General features: G+C 34.9%; 1 long non-coding RNA gene across 1 annotated transcript; it reads right to left on the minus strand.

Annotated features, from left to right (window-relative positions):
* Nucleotides 1-329: 329 nt before the first annotated feature.
* On the minus strand, nt 330-1,998 carry LOC138857664 (uncharacterized). The gene is made up of 3 exons (XR_011396858.1): nt 1,423-1,998; nt 1,238-1,366; nt 330-1,181 (listed from the first exon to the last, which is right to left on the minus strand). It is a non-coding gene; the product is annotated as an uncharacterized lncRNA (long non-coding RNA).
* Between the last annotated feature and the right edge of the window lie 15,087 nt (nt 1,999-17,085).

Consider the following 17,085-nt stretch of genomic DNA (forward strand, 5'->3'; position numbering starts at 1 on the left):
GAAGGTGTTGCCTCTATGCATAAATTATAACAGTGCGGAATATCGTACTTGAAACGTGCGAAATACTTTGGTCAAATTTGTCGCAGATATACAATACCTTAGCGAGCCGACTACGTTTACATCTGCCAGCATTGGTAGCTATGGCGGACAAAGTGACGGAGGTAACACTAAATGACTTAAAACATTTTAATATTTACTTATTTTAATTTTATTTCAAAGAGTTTTCCAGCAATCTACGTTTGGTCAAGCCCTTCTGGGGCGTGGCAGTGGTCTAATTATGCCCATCTGCACTACCAATCGTCTTACGGTACCAAGAAACATGTGTACCAAGTTTCATATAGATATCGCAATTTTTACTTACAGCTTGCCCGTTCGGACGGACAGACGGACAGACCGTCACCTGGAAATCAACTTGTCTCTTCATCCTGATCATTTATATATATTATATAAAACCCTATATCTAACTCGGTTAGTTTTAGGTGATACAAACAACCGTTAGGTGAACAAAACTATTATACTCTGTAGCAACAAGTTGCGAGAGTATAAAAATGAATAAATGTACATACCTGCTCTACATAAATATGAACAAAATAATTCAATCAATATATATGCAAATATATTATATATGTATATGTAGATACAAGTATATAGGAACAGAGTAATTCCGTCTATATATATACATAAGTATAATTTCAATAACAAATTCTTCAAGCTATTGCCTGCTCTGCAGGTACATATGAACAAAGTAATTCAGTTACTATATATATGCAGGTACAATTACATAGGAACAAAAAAAATGAAAAATATGAATAGGTAGCGAGACAGTGCAAGCATTCGGTAAAATGTCAACAGACTAAAAAAAAACAGACGATCAGACATGGCTAAATTTAAATTTCTCTGTTTCCGCTTTTATGGCCATTAAATTCTTGGCAAGCACCTGTATGACTTTCTTCCGCTTACCTTAGCTCATATCAGTCATTATTGACACCAACATTTTTCCGAATGCCTGCACCATCTCACCGCCTTATTGAGAAGCCCGCTCCTTACACGCTTCTTTGTACAATTCAACGGCTTATTTAAACTGCCGTCATCGTCGCTGCTTGCTCTTCTTCGTTTCCGCCATACTGGAGTTGATGCCGACAGAGTTTTGGATATCAAATATATTTGACGTGCAGCGATTTCTATAAAATAATAAATATGTATTTAATACATTACATGTAAATAGATATGAACTTACGGTCTAGTCTTAACAAACGGTTATAAGAAGTCCATATTTTTCAGCAGTGGCCAGAAAGGGCCTCAAGCTTTCGTATTTTCCTAGTAAATCTTTCACGTAGGGACTGCCAATGCTTTACACATTGCTCTTCTAGTAAAAACACAATGTAAACAATTATAACAACACATAAATATATATAATTTTACCAATTTTGCTTCTAGCTTTCGGGCGATGTTTGCCCATGCAGCCTTCATTTTATCCGGCAACCGGTATCAGAGACACGTTTTGTTATACAAAATGTCGCATGCCCGCACTTCCTCAATCAACGGCTCGCGATGAGCGAAAAGAGAAAATGAGAGCAGCGATGGTTTATCTAAAAATTTCAAACAGCACAGAAATCAAGATTCAATAGATTTCTCTGTCATGCCCATGCCCCTGGTAATCAAATACATGAAAAACCTATTAAACAGATTCTTTATGAGATCGTTCTCATGTATGGTAGTGCAATGCTATGTATTCATAACTGGGCATTAAGTTGTTAGTGTTAAGTTGTTGGATGAAAAACTAATAATGTGTTATTTATTTCCTGCACTGGGGTTATCTGTTTTCTTTATTTCTTTTGGTTTCTTCGTAAAATATGTTGATAAGGTAACACTGATTATTTGTTAGACTGCAACTCTTTTGTTATTGTGTGAATAAAAAGTATTGAACAAAAGTAAAAAAAACACATTTTAACCCCGAATTCGCGAGATGCTATTCTAAAATTTACCCGTCACGGCTGCCGAAACTCCAAAACCAGGGATAAATTTCTGTCCATAACATTGTGTTTCAGGCATGAAAGCGACATTTTGCATTGTTGCCAGATCAGAAATAGCCCTCATTTTAGGGTATTTAACACCTAACATTTGTTACGATAAAAAAGGCTGCGGAGGTTCTTTGTGTTCCCCCTGACATAGACAAGACCTGGAAGCTCCCCATGCTGAGCTAAGGGTCATAAGAACCAGATTGATCACGAAATAACAAATACAACAAGACCAAAACAGCGACCAACAACGACGAAAAGAACAAATACTATCAAAACTCCCAACGAGAGATGCTTACGAACAATGGAATTCGATGTCAAGGGTACGCCGACGACATTGTCTAATGGCAAGAGGAGAATTTGAGAACACTCTCTGCGATATAGTTCAAAGGGGCTTAAGCCTAGCAAAGGGATGGTGCGATACGGTAGGGTTAAAATCAACCCGTTAAAAACTCGGTGGTCTCGGCTTCGAAAGCATTGCGGACTTTGATATGTCTAACTATAGAAGCTTCAAAGACTTACCTGCAATGCGCACTTGCCCCACCGCAGCACTTGAGGTCATGCTAGCGCTCACATCGCTCCATCTAGTGATTAAACATATTGCGAAGCATACTATGCTGCTCATGACAGCAGAGGGGTATGGAAAAGAAGAAATGAGGGCCCTAGAGGAAAATACACCACTGGCCCTTCTTCTTAGAGACGGCGTTACAAAAAGGGTAGAATTAACGAAAATTATTAAAGTTCCTCTCTGCAGTAAGGCGGACTGGAGTGATTCCACACCCGACCCACTGTTGAGAGGCAGCACGATTCAGTGGTACACTGACGCCTCAAAAACACCGGAGGGCATTGGAACAGGCATTGCAGGATCGCATACCAAGCTTTCCATACTCATGCTATAAGTCAGTGTGCAGTAATTAATCTTCAATCAGCGGCTAAGCCAAGCGGCGCTAAATGCGATCTCATGCTAAGCGGCTATAGGAAGGGTAGCACCTAGTTAGGTTCAAAGCTATATTCAACTTCCCCAGAGACAAATTCCGGCTCCTTGTTGCGCTCTACACTGGGCACTGCAGGATTCTATGGAAACTGCTGTTTCTGCGACATGGAGCCGGAAACCCCAAAACATTCTAGATTCTAGATTGCAAAGCAATTTGTAGACGCAGGCTCAAGGCCCTCGGTTCCATTTATATGAACAAGGATCACATCACCTCAATAGCACCCAGCAGGTTTTAGGAGTTCGTCAGGGTGCTGGGCCTTTGGGAATACATGTGATGGAGGAGAGGGCACAATAAACCCTAGGTCGCGGTACAAGCCGCATACAAATTCTAATTCTAAATTCATTGACTATGTGTTTGGTTAGCCATCTGTTACTGAAAATAGTTTGTTTGGTAATTGCTATGGTTATCTATAAGTTACAGAAAACTGGTTCATATGTAATTTGTTTGGTTATCCATTGGTTATAGAAAACAGGTTGATCGGTTACCTTGACGGCTTCCATGGGTTATTTTTTTTGGTTATTCATTGGTTACCACTGCCAAACGTATCGATTACCATTTTCCTTATAAATAAAACAATTGAAATTCTTATTTAATTTTTATTTATAAAATTATTTTAGTTTACATGTTTATACATTATGTTATATTTTTCCTCTCTATTTTTACAAACTTTTAGTAATCATTTTAGTTTAGCTCTTAATTAATAGCATATTACATTACAGACCAAATTTTCTTATAATAATTTTTAAACAAATTTTAGTAATTAATTTAGATAAGATTTCAAATATAGCAATTATACATTTATACGTATATACACAACAAACTAAATATTCCTTCTTACAATAATTTTTTGGGCAAACATGTATATACTACATTATAATTATTTTGCTTGGAAAAAACCTTATATATGGTTTATAGATATGTTATATTGTTTGTTTAACTTTTATAGTTTACAATAATAGTAACATTAATTCACTAATTGTTAATATTCGCACATTAGTCACGTACATGCACCCTAATAATATTTTAAATAATTAATTTAGTACTTAATACTAATGGATAACTTAAATTTTATATTTTAAAAACTAAAATGGTGATATTGATATTGAAGTCCAGCTTGAGAACTTTCCATCGAAATTTGCAAATATATAAAATAAATAACAAATAATTTTAAATTATTTTCTTTTGTATTTGTTAAAGTAAAGTATCTATATTATATTTTAAAAATAAAAATAAATATATGTTTATACACAACTCATATAAAAGGTTGAGGGCTAAAATATTTAATATGGTACTTAACATTTCCTTTGGTTACCTTAACATTGTTTTGGAACAAACGATTGACTAACAAAATGTTAAATTCTCAGCTGATGACATTTTTTAACCAAACAAAAAATTTTAGGTAAATATGAAGAAAGTTTCTAATTTCAATTTTGTGTTAAAATGAAGCAGAATAAACAATTTCTAATATTATTATGAAAACATTATTCATACTTATATATTATTATAATGCCAATATATGGCCTCAGTTATATATAACATCTAGAATAGTTATATAATTTACTTACTTGTATTCAGTAAGCTGTAATTAGGTCACAACCGATTCACGCACAGTCTCAATGCCCAAAACTTGGAATATTTCAATTCGATACGCAGCAACCTTAGCGAAATGGGTATTAGATTGAAATCGGGCATCTCATAGAAGACATTTACGAATTTTTTATCCTCACCTCATAGTAGACATTTACGTATTATTGGTCTTTCGAGATGACAGTCCTCTGTTAAATAAATTGTAGTGTTGACGACACAGTACATTCTAGCCTTCTCGACGCCTCTGGTGTTTATTGTTTGTATTTTTGTGGCTAAATTTGTTCGTGCGCGAATATTTGTTTTTGTTTAGGTTTTGTTTTAAGGTGTTTCAGTTTCGCGCCCAATTTATGTATGTTTTTAGTTTATTGTTTATATATTTTTGTTTTGGTTTTTTTTAGGTTCTGCGCCCGCTTGTGTGGGTTTTTTTTATTATATCCATATGCATGTAACATATAATAGTGGGTTTGTGCAATTTTGTATTTGTTTTCACAATTTAAACTTTTTGTTCTTGCTTTTCTTTAGTGCTATTGCTCTTTTTTAGTTTTTACTTATTTTTTGGTAATTTTACTGAAAGTTATATTTTGACTACATATGTATATGTATGTGTGCATGTATTTGTCGAGTCACTACACTTTCTTTGTTTTTCACTCCACTTCTTTAATTTTATTTCTAGGACCTAAAATTATGGTGCCTTTCGTTTAGGCTCGCAGAACCATGATTAATTTTGTATTTCATATATTGAGAGCGCACACCACTTTATTTTACCTTTAACAAGCCCCGTATGCAAACTGAAATTGCCACATTGCTGTTTCAGTACTTAGTGCGCTTTAGGCTGACCACGAAGTATGCAGCGGAGGAGAGCCGTCTGTCGGCCAAGGCGCTCGTATGGTTTATGGGTGAGATTGATTTGTTAACAAAAAATCTGGATCAATCAAATAGTGGACGGCTCCTGAACACAAGTAAGTAAATTATGTAACTGTTTTTAGATGTTATATATAATTGAGGACATATTTTGACATTATAATAATATATAATTACAAATAATATAATCATAAGTGGCCAATATTGTCTATTTTTATGTTAAGTAGGTATATATTTTATATATTGAAATTGTTATTTAAAATTCTTCTTCTGGTTCAATTTAACACAAAATTTAATGTGGAAGATTTCTTCATTTTAATCTAAAATCTTTTGTTTTGTTAGTAATTGTTAACAACTGAATTTTTTTGTTTCATTACATTAACATAACTAACCTTATTCCTTTGTTTGGTTACCTTAAGATTTGTTTGGTTACGGGAACCAAACGAAAAATTCTAAGTCAAAATTTCAGTACAATATTTGACGTTTTTTAACATGAAAGCCACCGTAGATAACATATAGATAACATATCTACGGTAAGAAGCATATTAAATATTGTAACTTTTTAAAAGAATTGTAGACAAATTGCATGCATTTACTTTTAAAAGATAATATATGTATATATTTTAACATATACAAAAAAAAATATTTTTAAATTCTTATTTACTCATTTTAGACATTTGCAAATTTCGATGGGAAGTTCTTAAGCTGGACTACAATATCACCATTTTCGTTAGTTTAGATTTAAAAAATTAATTTACCTTTTGGTATTAAGTACTAAATTAATTAATTTAGAATATTATTGATTAATTAGCGTACAATTAATATTACCTATCTATAAACCATAAATAAACTGTTAACAAAAAAATAATGATAATATACTGTATATGTAAGGGAAATTTATTGTGTAAGGTGTATTTGTACGAGTATATAATAATATATCTTTTTTATAAAAGCAAGTGTAAAATACTTACTAAAAGGTTATAAGAAGGAATTCAGATTGTAATGTATATATGTATATAAAAATGCTAATATTTAAAAGCTAATCTAAAATATTTACAAAAAGTTTTTAAAAATAGAACTATAATTGTATAAACATGTAAATACAAAAAATAAATAAAAATATAATAAAAGTTTCAAATGAGGACAAGATAGCCAACGAAATAACCCATAGCAAATTACAAGGTAACCGATGCACAAGTTTTCTGTAACTTATAGGTAACCATAGCAATAACCAAACAAACTATTTTAAGCAACTCTCATCTTTTTACGTTTTGCCTAGCAACCGCCATTTTTATTAGAAAGAAACAGTAAAATCAAATCGTTCGTTGTGGCATACCTTTTGATTTCTGCGCTTCGTTGTTTCAGTGTGAAATGTCACGCAAAACGATGAAAGTTGTATGCGAATGGGCCTTTACTTTTTTCTCTAGGCTAGAACAAAAGTAACCTCTCGGATAACAAATGTATTAATTACTGATAACCTATCGGTTAGCTTATTTTTAACTATCTTGTGGGGAATTTTTCGAGTATTTGCAGCATTGCGCAAACTTTTAACACAAATCAAAAAATGAAATATAAAATAATTAACATATCGAAGAGAATTTAATATAGTCATGCTTCGTTACAATTTTATGTATTATTTTAATCATGCCTAGTAATACATTAATAGACAACGTAAATTCTTAAAAAATATTTGGTAAATGTATGGAATTAGCCCCCAACGAAGGAGTCCGTGAAAATTAGAATTTTTTTTAAATCGGCTTATTTTGACGTGAAGATGACAAATCTGTGATCGGAAAGTAAATTTTTTCAATAATTTCTATATATTTATCTGTATATATGAATATATTTAAAACACTTTGAACACATTTTTTACTTAACTTAATAACAATGTATACATTAGAATATGTTCAAATACGGATTTATAGTGCATTTTATAAGAAATGAAGTTTATTTTAAATTACTTCACACATCCATACTAAACTGGCAGCCTTCGGCCGCGCTTCAAAGAAATAACACTAGTGGATCCAACATCGGGGTGTTCATAATTCATTCGCGTGGAACGCCTTCCTGCACTGGGGACCTTTGGTCGATCCAACACTGGGGCGTCCATAATTCTTATGTGTGCGAAAAGGAAGCCGCACATGCAGAATGGAGTTTGACGCGAAAGAAGATGTGCAGTGTGTTTATTTTTAAATTGTTTTGTTAGAATAAATTTTTCAAAAAATTCAACAACAAAAAAAAAAAATAGAATTATTGAATAAATCGACTAAACTATACATTTGAAAAATATTTCACAACATTTACATCGATTTTGGTAAATTATTTAATAAGAAACGTTCGAAAAGAATTAAGTAAACATATTTGCTATTTAAATATTGACCTATAGGTCTTAATGTAAGAAGATCGTCACTGAACTATCGGAGAAAAATAATATACAAATACTAAACGACAACTCAGGTAAGTATGACATCAAATGATAACGAATTTGCTGAGTTAGAAGCAGTAAACTACAATCAAGGTGAAAGTGATGAGACAGCCTTTAAAAGAGAAGTAGCCATAAAATATCCACCAATTTTCGTGCTAGAAAGAGCTTACTGAATCGTAATTAAAAATTTACACCATTAAACTGATAATAGAGATATTAAAACTCAGTTGGAAATACTAGGACATAAAAAAATATTGCCAATTGTTTTTGCAATTATTGAACCCAATAATAAGAACAAAACAATACTGATTTAAAACGCTGGTATTTGTTGAGCCACCTATTAAGTCGAATGCATTGTGCAATGTTATCGCCACTTATTGTATAAAGCCATTCAACTGCGTTAAGTGTGGACTTGATCATCCTAGTCGTTAATGTCCTAAAAGCATAGACTCACCTGCAAAATGTGTTGTCTTGAAAATCATCCAGCGATATATAGAGGCTTTAATGTACACCAAAAACTTATTAGACAGAAAAATTTAAATCAAAGTAATAGCCTCAATCATAAATTATAAGTTCATTTACTCAACAGAATTTCATTCATTCTGGTCAAAGTACTATTTATAATGCAACAAGAGGATTTTCGGCATTTGCTAAATTCTGCTTTGCACAAAATTGAAATGATATTTAGTAAGCAATTAGAAATGACACATAATTTAATAAACATGAAAATAAATCTACAACTTGCACTATGGAACGCAAATGGTTTAGTAAACCATATCCCTGAGTTAGGAACATTTCTTTCAAAGTACAATATTGACGCTATACTAAATTCAGAAACACATTTTACATCACGATCTCATATTAAAGGTTATGATCTTATTAATAGCGATCATCTTGAGGGTAAAGCTCATGGGGGAGCAGGTATCTTAATAAGGTCAACCATAAAATACAAAATTGAAGAAGGAATTCTAAGACCTCAACTTCAAGCAACCTGTGTTAAAGTTAAATGCGAATCTTATAATATAACTGTTTACGCAGTATATTATATTTCCCACCACGATTTACTATAAAACAACTAGAATATTACAAACTAGGGACCACGTTCATTGTCAAACATCCTTGGTGGGGCTCAAGACTTACTAGTTCAAAAGGAAAGGAATTATAGAAATGCATAACATAAGATCATTTTACTGTTTTATCTACGGGTGCGCCTAAACTCCTGATATTCTGGACTTAGACATGTATGGCATTAGAAAATAATTGAATTAAATGAATAAATTTTTTTTTTATTTTGTTATCACATAAACAGGATTAGAAAATAAAAATACTATCGGATTGAAAAATAAAAATGAAAATTTTTAATCCCAAGCATACAAATAAGAAATAAAACAAACAAATTGTTTTACAATTAACAATTTTTCGCATATAAAACATGACAAAATTTTATTTTTCAATTTGAATGAGGTACGCAAACGAAAATTATTATTTATTTCTTAAGAAGGTGCCATTTTGGGAAAAAGTGAAATTTTCCTAACTAATTTCTTCGATCAACGACAAAATCTTTTCATAAACTAACAGAATCTATTTATTTTTTGATTTCAGATGATTCTTATGTACTCCGCTATCAATAATTAGTAACATTTTATTAACTAATTATATTATTTATATATTAACTTAGTAGATATATAGCATATATTTGTATTATATTTGTTTGCAAGGAAAAAGTAAAAAAACGACGCATAGACGATTTTATAATATAAAAGGGTTAAAAGAAGAACAAGAAATCAGACCAGATGTGTCATGGAGTGAATTAGTTTTCAATATCAGTTAATAGCCACCAGCAGTTCTGTTTCGTCAAAATGGTTTCAGTTTTGTCTCTAAACGGGATGTATGTGTCAAACCGTTTGTTTTTAGCAGTGAGTATTTACGAAGTGACTACTTTGTTGTTAGTCTCTAAATTCTTAGATTTAGGCTCAAAGTTGATTTTCTTGTAAATTGTATATTATTATCTCGAAAAAGGTACCGCTTATACTGAAAAAAATTACTTCTTCTGATTTGCGCTAAAGTCAAATTTTAATGTTATTGCAGTATTAACAAATTTTTATAACCCGCGCATTTTGAAAAAATGGCACTTTCTTAGATTTGGACTTGTACTGAAAAATATCAATTTTGCTGACTTGCGGTAAGTAAAATTTTCATGTTATTACAGTATTAACAAATTCATATAACCAGTGCATTTGGAAAATATAGCACTCTCTTAGATTTTAACTTAAACTGAAAAACAACAATTTTACTGACTTGCGAAAAACATCAATTTTACTGATATGCGCTTAAGTGAAAGTTGATGTAAAAAACATGCATTTTAGCGATTTGCACTAACGTAAATTGTTTATGTTATTAAGTCATTAACAAAATTATATAAACAATTACTGATTTGCGAAAAACATCACTTTTACTGATTTGCGCTTAAGTGAAAGTTTCATGTTATTATAGTATTAACAAATTAATATTACCGAAAAAACTTAAAAAATCGCTATGTATTTTGAGGTTTCTGGGTTTTCGATTGTCACTCTTGCGTTCAACCCATTTAGGACGTAAACATCTCTATGTAAAGGGCACATATGCATCTACCGTAATCAGATCGTTTAATTCTTCTAAGTCACACTGTTTAGGCGCTACAAGGTAACTTGTGAAATTGAAAGTTTTTTGCCAATTGCCCCGTTCCTGTTTGTGGTAGGTGGGTATATGATGTTGTTTATGAATGCCCGAGTTGTCGTCTAGGTGATCCATATTGTTTTATAGGCCCACATACTTTATTAGCCGCAAAAACAAAGCCGGAAGTTGCTAGGTATTTTGAGGTTTTTGGGTTTTCGATTGTCACTCTTGCGTTCAACCCATTTAGGACGTAAACATCTCTATGTAAAGTGCACATATGCATCTACCGTAATCAGATAGCTTAATTCTTCTAAGTCACACTGTTTAGGCGCTAAAGGGTAACTTGTGAAATTGAAAGTTTTTTACCAACTGCCCCGTTCCTGTTTGTGGTAGGCGGGTATATGATGTTGCTTGTGAATGCCCGAGTTGTCGTCTAGGTGATCCATATTGTTTTATAGGCCCACATACTTTATTAGCCGCAAAAACAAAGCCGGAAGTTGCTAGGTATTTTGAGGTTTTTGGGTTTTCGATTGTCACTCTTGCGTTCAACCCATTTAGGACGTAAACATCTCTATGTAAAGTGCACATTTGCATCTACCACATTCAGATAGTTTAATTCTTCTAAGTCACACTGTTTAGGCGCTAAAGGGTAACTTGTGAAATTGAAAGTTTTTTGCCAATTAGCCCGTTCCTGTTTGATGTAGGCGGGTATATGATTATGATTATGAATGCCCGAGTTGTGGTCTAGGCGATTCACATTGCTTTTTAGGCCCACATACTTTATTAGCAGGAAAAACAAAGCCGGAAGTTGCTAGGTATTGTGAGGATCAGAGAGTTTAATTATTCTAAGTCACACTGTTTAGGCGCTAAAGGGTAACTTGTGAAATTGAAAGATTTTTGCCAATTGGCCAGTTCCTGTTTGATGTAGGCGGGTATATGATGTTGTTTATGAATGCCCTAGTTGTCGTCTAGGCGATTCATATTGCTTTTTAGGCCCACATACTTTATTAGCAGGAAAAACAAAGCCGGAAGTTGCTAGGTATTGTGAGGATCAGATAGTTTAATTATTCTAAGTCACACTGTTTAGGCGCTAAAGGGTAACTTGTGAAATTGAAAGTTTTTTGCCAATCGCCCCGTTCCTGTTTGTGGTAGGTGGGTATATGATGTTGTTTATGAATGCCCGAGTTGTCGTCTAGGTGATCCATATTGTTTTATAGGCCCACATACTTTATTAACCGCAAAAACAAAGCCGGAAGTTGCTAGGTATTTTGAGGTTTTTGGGTTTTCGATTGTCACTCTTGCGTCCAACCTATTTAGGACGTTAACATCTCTATGTAATGTGCACATGTACATCTACCGAAATCAGATAGTTTAATTCTTCTAAGTCACACTGTTTAGGCGCTAAAGGGTAACTTGTGAAATTGAAAGTTTTTTACCAATTGCCCCGTTCCTGTTTGTGGTAGGCGGGTATATGATGTTGTTTATGAATGCCCTAGTTGTCGTCTAGGCGATTCATATTGCTTTTTAGGCCCACATACTTTATTAGCAGGAAAAACAAAGCCGGAAGTTGCTAGGTATTGTGAGGATCAGATAGTTTAATTATTCTAAGTCACACTGTTTAGGCGCTAAAGGGTAACTTGTGAAATTGAAAGTTTTTTACCAACTGCCCCGTTCCTGTTTGTGGTAGGCGGGTATATGATGTTGCTTGTGAATGCCCGAGTTGTCGTCTAGGTGATCCATATTGTTTTATAGGCCCACATACTTTATTAACCGCAAAAACAAAGCCGGAAGTTGCTAGGTATTTTGAGGTTTTTGGGTTTTCGATTGTCACTCTTGCGTTCAACCCATTTAGGACGTAAACATCTCTATGTAAAGTGCACATTTGCATCTACCACATTCAGATAGTTTAATTCTTCTAAGTCACACTGTTTAGGCGCTAAAGGGTAACTTGTGAAATTGAAAGTTTTTTGCCAATTAGCCCGTTCCTGTTTGATGTAGGCGGGTATATGATTATGATTATGAATGCCCGAGTTGTGGTCTAGGCGATTCACATTGCTTTTTAGGCCCACATACTTTATTAGCAGGAAAAACAAAGCCGGAAGTTGCTAGGTATTGTGAGGATCAGAGAGTTTAATTATTCTAAGTCACACTGTTTAGGCGCTAAAGGGTAACTTGTGAAATTGAAAGATTTTTGCCAATTGGCCAGTTCCTGTTTGATGTAGGCGGGTATATGATGTTGTTTATGAATGCCCTAGTTGTCGTCTAGGCGATTCATATTGCTTTTTAGGCCCACATACTTTATTAGCAGGAAAAACAAAGCCGGAAGTTGCTAGGTATTGTGAGGATCAGATAGTTTAATTATTCTAAGTCACACTGTTTAGGCGCTAAAGGGTAACTTGTGAAATTGAAAGTTTTTTACCAACTGCCCCGTTCCTGTTTGTGGTAGGCGGGTATATGATGTTGCTTGTGAATGCCCGAGTTGTCGTCTAGGTGATCCATATTGTTTTATAGGCCCACATACTTTATTAACCGCAAAAACAAAGCCGGAAGTTGCTAGGTATTTTGAGGTTTTTGGGTTTTCGATTGTCACTCTTGCGTCCAACCTATTTAGGACGTTAACATCTCTATGTAATGTGCACATGTACATCTACCGAAATCAGATAGTTTAATTCTTCTAAGTCACACTGTTTAGGCGCTAAAGGGTAACTTGTGAAATTGAAAGTTTTTTACCAATTGCCCCGTTCCTGTTTGTGGTAGGCGGGTATATGATTATGATTATGAATGCCCGAGTTGTGGTCTAGGCGATTCACATTGCTTTTTAGGCCCACATACTTTATTAGCAGGAAAAACAAAGCCGGAAGTTGCTAGGTATTGTGAGGATCAGATAGTTTAATTATTCTAAGTCACACTGTTTAGGCGCTAAAGGGTAACTTGTGAAATTGAAAGTTTTTTGCCAATCGCCCCGTTCCTGTTTGTGGTAGGTGGGTATATGATGTTGTTTATGAATGCCCGAGTTGTCGTCTAGGCGATTCATATTGTTTTTTAGGCCCACATACTTTATTAGCCGGAAAAACAAAGCCGGAAGTTGCTAGGTATTTTGAGGTTTTTGGGTTTTCGATTGTCACTCTTGCGTTCAACCCATTTAAGACGTTAACATCTCTGTGTAATGCGCACATATGCATCTACCGCAACCAGATAGTTTAATTCTTCTAAGTCACACTGTTTAGGCGCTAAAGGGTAACTTGTAAAATTGAAAGTTTTTTACCAATTGCCCAGTTCCTGTTTGTGGTAGGTGGGTATATGATGTTGTTTATGAATGCCCGAGTTGCCGTCTGGGCGATCCATATTGTTTTTTAGGCCCACATACTTTATTAGCCGGAAAAACAAAGCCGGAAATTGCTAGGTATTTTGGGTTACCGATTGTCACTCTTGCGTTCAACCCATTTAGGACGTAAACATCTCTATGTAAAGTGCACATATGCATCTACCGCAACCAGATAGTTTAATTCTTCTAAGTCACACTGTTTAGGCGCTAAAGGAAATTGAAAGTTTTTGCCAATTGCCACGTTCCTGTTTGTGGTAGGGGGTTATATGATTATGATTATGAATGCCCGAGTTGTCGTCTAGGCGACTCATATTGTTTTATAGGCCCACATACTTTATTAACCGCAAAAACAAAACCGGAAGGTGGTAGGTATTTTGAGTTCTTTGGGTTTTCGATTGTCACTCTTGCGTTCAACCTATTTAGGACGTAAACAGCTCTATGTAAAGTGCACATATGCATCTACCGGAATCAGATAGTTTAATTCTTCTAAGTCACACTGTTTAGGCGCTAAAGGGTAACTTGTAAAATTGAAAGTTTTTTACCAATTGCCACGTTCCTGTTTGTGGTAGGTGGGTATATGATGTTGTTTATGAATGCCCGAGTTACCGTCTGGGCAATCCATATTGTTTTTTAGGCCCACATACTTTATTAGCCGGAAAAACAAAGCCGGAAATTGCTAGGTATTTTGGGTTCTTTGGGTTACCGATTGTCACTCTTGCGTTCAATCCATTTAGGACGTAAACATCTCTATGTAAAGTGCACATATGCATCTACCGTAATCAGATAGTTTAATTCTTCTAAGTCACTTTTAGGCGCTAAAGGGTAACTTGTAAAATTGAAAGTTTTTTGCCAATTGCCACGTTCCTGTTTGTGGTAGGGGGTTATATGATTATGATTATGAATGCCCGAGTTGTCGTCTAGGCGACTCATATTGTTTTATAGGCCCACATACTTTATTAGCCGCAGAAACAAAACCGGAAGGTGGTAGGTATTTTGAGTTCTTTGGGTTTTCGATTGTCACTCTTGCGTTCAACCTATTTAGGACGTAAACAGCTCTATGTAAAGTGCACATATGCATCTACCGGAATCAGATAGTTTTATTCTTCAAAGTCACACTGTTTAGGCGCTAAAGGGTAACTTGTGAAATTGAAAGTTTTTTGCCAATTGCCACGTTCCTGTTTGTGGTATGCGGTTATATGATTATGATTATGAATGCCCGCGTTGTCGTCTAGGTGACTCATATTGTTTTAAAGGCCCACATACTTTATTAGCCGCAAAAACAAAACCGGAAGGTGCTAGGTATTTTGAGTTCTTTGGGTTTTCGATTGTCATTCTTGCGTTCAACCCATTTAAGACGTTAACATCTCTATGTAAAGTGCACATATGCATCTACCGTAATCAGATCGTTTAATTCTTTTAAGTCCCACTGTTAAGGCGCTAAAGGAAATTGAAAGTTTTTGCCAATTGCCACGTTCCTGTTTGTGGTAGGTGGGTATATGATGTTGTTATGAATGCCCGAGTTGCCGTCTGGGCGATCCATATTGTTTTTTAGGCCCACATACTTTATTAGCCGGAAAAACAAAGCCGGAAATTGCTAGGTATTTTGGGTTCTTTGGGTTACCGATTGTCACTCTTGCGTTCAACCCATTTAGGACGTAAACATCTCTATGTAAAGTGCACATATGCATCTACCGCAACCAGATAGTTTAATTCTTCTAAGTGACACTGTTTAGGCGCTAAAGAAAATTGAAAGTTTTTGCCAATTGCCACGTTCCTGTTTGTGGTAGGGGGTTATATGATTATGATTATGAATGCCCGAGTTGTCGTCTAGGCGACTCATATTGTTTTATAGGCCCACATACTTTATTAGCCGCAAAAACAAAACCGGAAGGTGGTAGGTATTTTGAGTTCTTTGGGTTTTCGATTGTCACTCTTGCGTTCAACCTATTTAGGACGTAAACAGCTCTATGTAAAGTGCACATATGCATCTACCGGAATCAGATAGTTTAATTCTTCTAAGTCACACTGTTTAGGCGCTAAAGGGTAACTTGTAAAATTGAAAGTTTTTTGCCAATTGCCACGTTCCTGTTTGTGGTAGGGGGTTATATGATTATGATTATGAATGCCCGAGTTGTCGTCTAGGCGACTCATATTGTTTTATAGGCCCACATACTTTATTAGCCGCAAAAACAAAGCCGGAAGTTGCTAGGTATTTTGAGGTTTTTGGGTCTTCGATTGTCACTCTTGCGTTCAACCCATTTAGTACGTAAACATCTCTATGTAAAGTGCACATATGCATCTACCGTAATCAGATAGCTTAATTCTTCTAAGTCACACTGTTTAGGCGCTAAAGGGTAACTTGTTAAATTGAAAGTTTTTTACCAACTGCCCCGTTCCTGTTTGTGGTAGGCGGGTATATGATGTTGCTTGTGAATGCCCGAGTTGTCGTCTAGGTGATCCATATTGTTTTATAGGCCCACATACGTTATTAGCCGCAAAAACAAAGCCGGAAGTTGCTAAGTATTTTGAGGTTTTTGGGTTACCGATTGTCACTCTTGCGTTCAACCTATTTAGGACGTTAACATCTCTATGTAATGTGCACATGTACATCTACCGAAATCAGATAGTTTAATTCTTCTAAGTCACACTGTTTAGGCGCTAAAGGAAATTGAAAGTTTTTGCCAATTGCCACGTTCCTGTTTGTGGTAGGGGGTTATATGATTATGATTATGAATGCCCGAGTTGTCGTCTAGGTGACTCATATTGTTTTATAGGCCCACATACTTTATTAGCCGCAAAAACAAAACCGGAAGGTGGTAGGTATTTTGAGTTCTTTGGGTTTTCGATTGTCACTCTTGCGTTCAACCTATTTAGGACGTAAACAGCTCTATGTAAAGTGCACATATGCATCTACCGGAATCAGATAGTTTAATTCTTCTAAGTCACACTGCTTAGGCGCTAAAGGGTAACTTGTAAAATTGAAAGTTTTTTGCCAATTGCCACGTTCCTGTTTGTGGTAGGGGGTTATATGATTATGATTATGAATGCCCGAGTTGTCGTCTAGGCGACTCATATTGTTTTATAGGCCCACATACTTTATTAGCCGCAAAAAAAAAGCCGGAAGTTGCTAGGTATTTTGAGGTTTTTGGGTTTTCGATTGTCACTCTTGCGTTCAACCCATTTAGGACGTAAACATCTCTATGTAAAGTGCACATATGC

This window comes from Bactrocera oleae, chromosome 6 (genome assembly GCF_042242935.1).
Source record: "Bactrocera oleae isolate idBacOlea1 chromosome 6, idBacOlea1, whole genome shotgun sequence".
Lineage (NCBI taxonomy): Eukaryota > Metazoa > Arthropoda > Insecta > Diptera > Tephritidae > Bactrocera > Bactrocera oleae.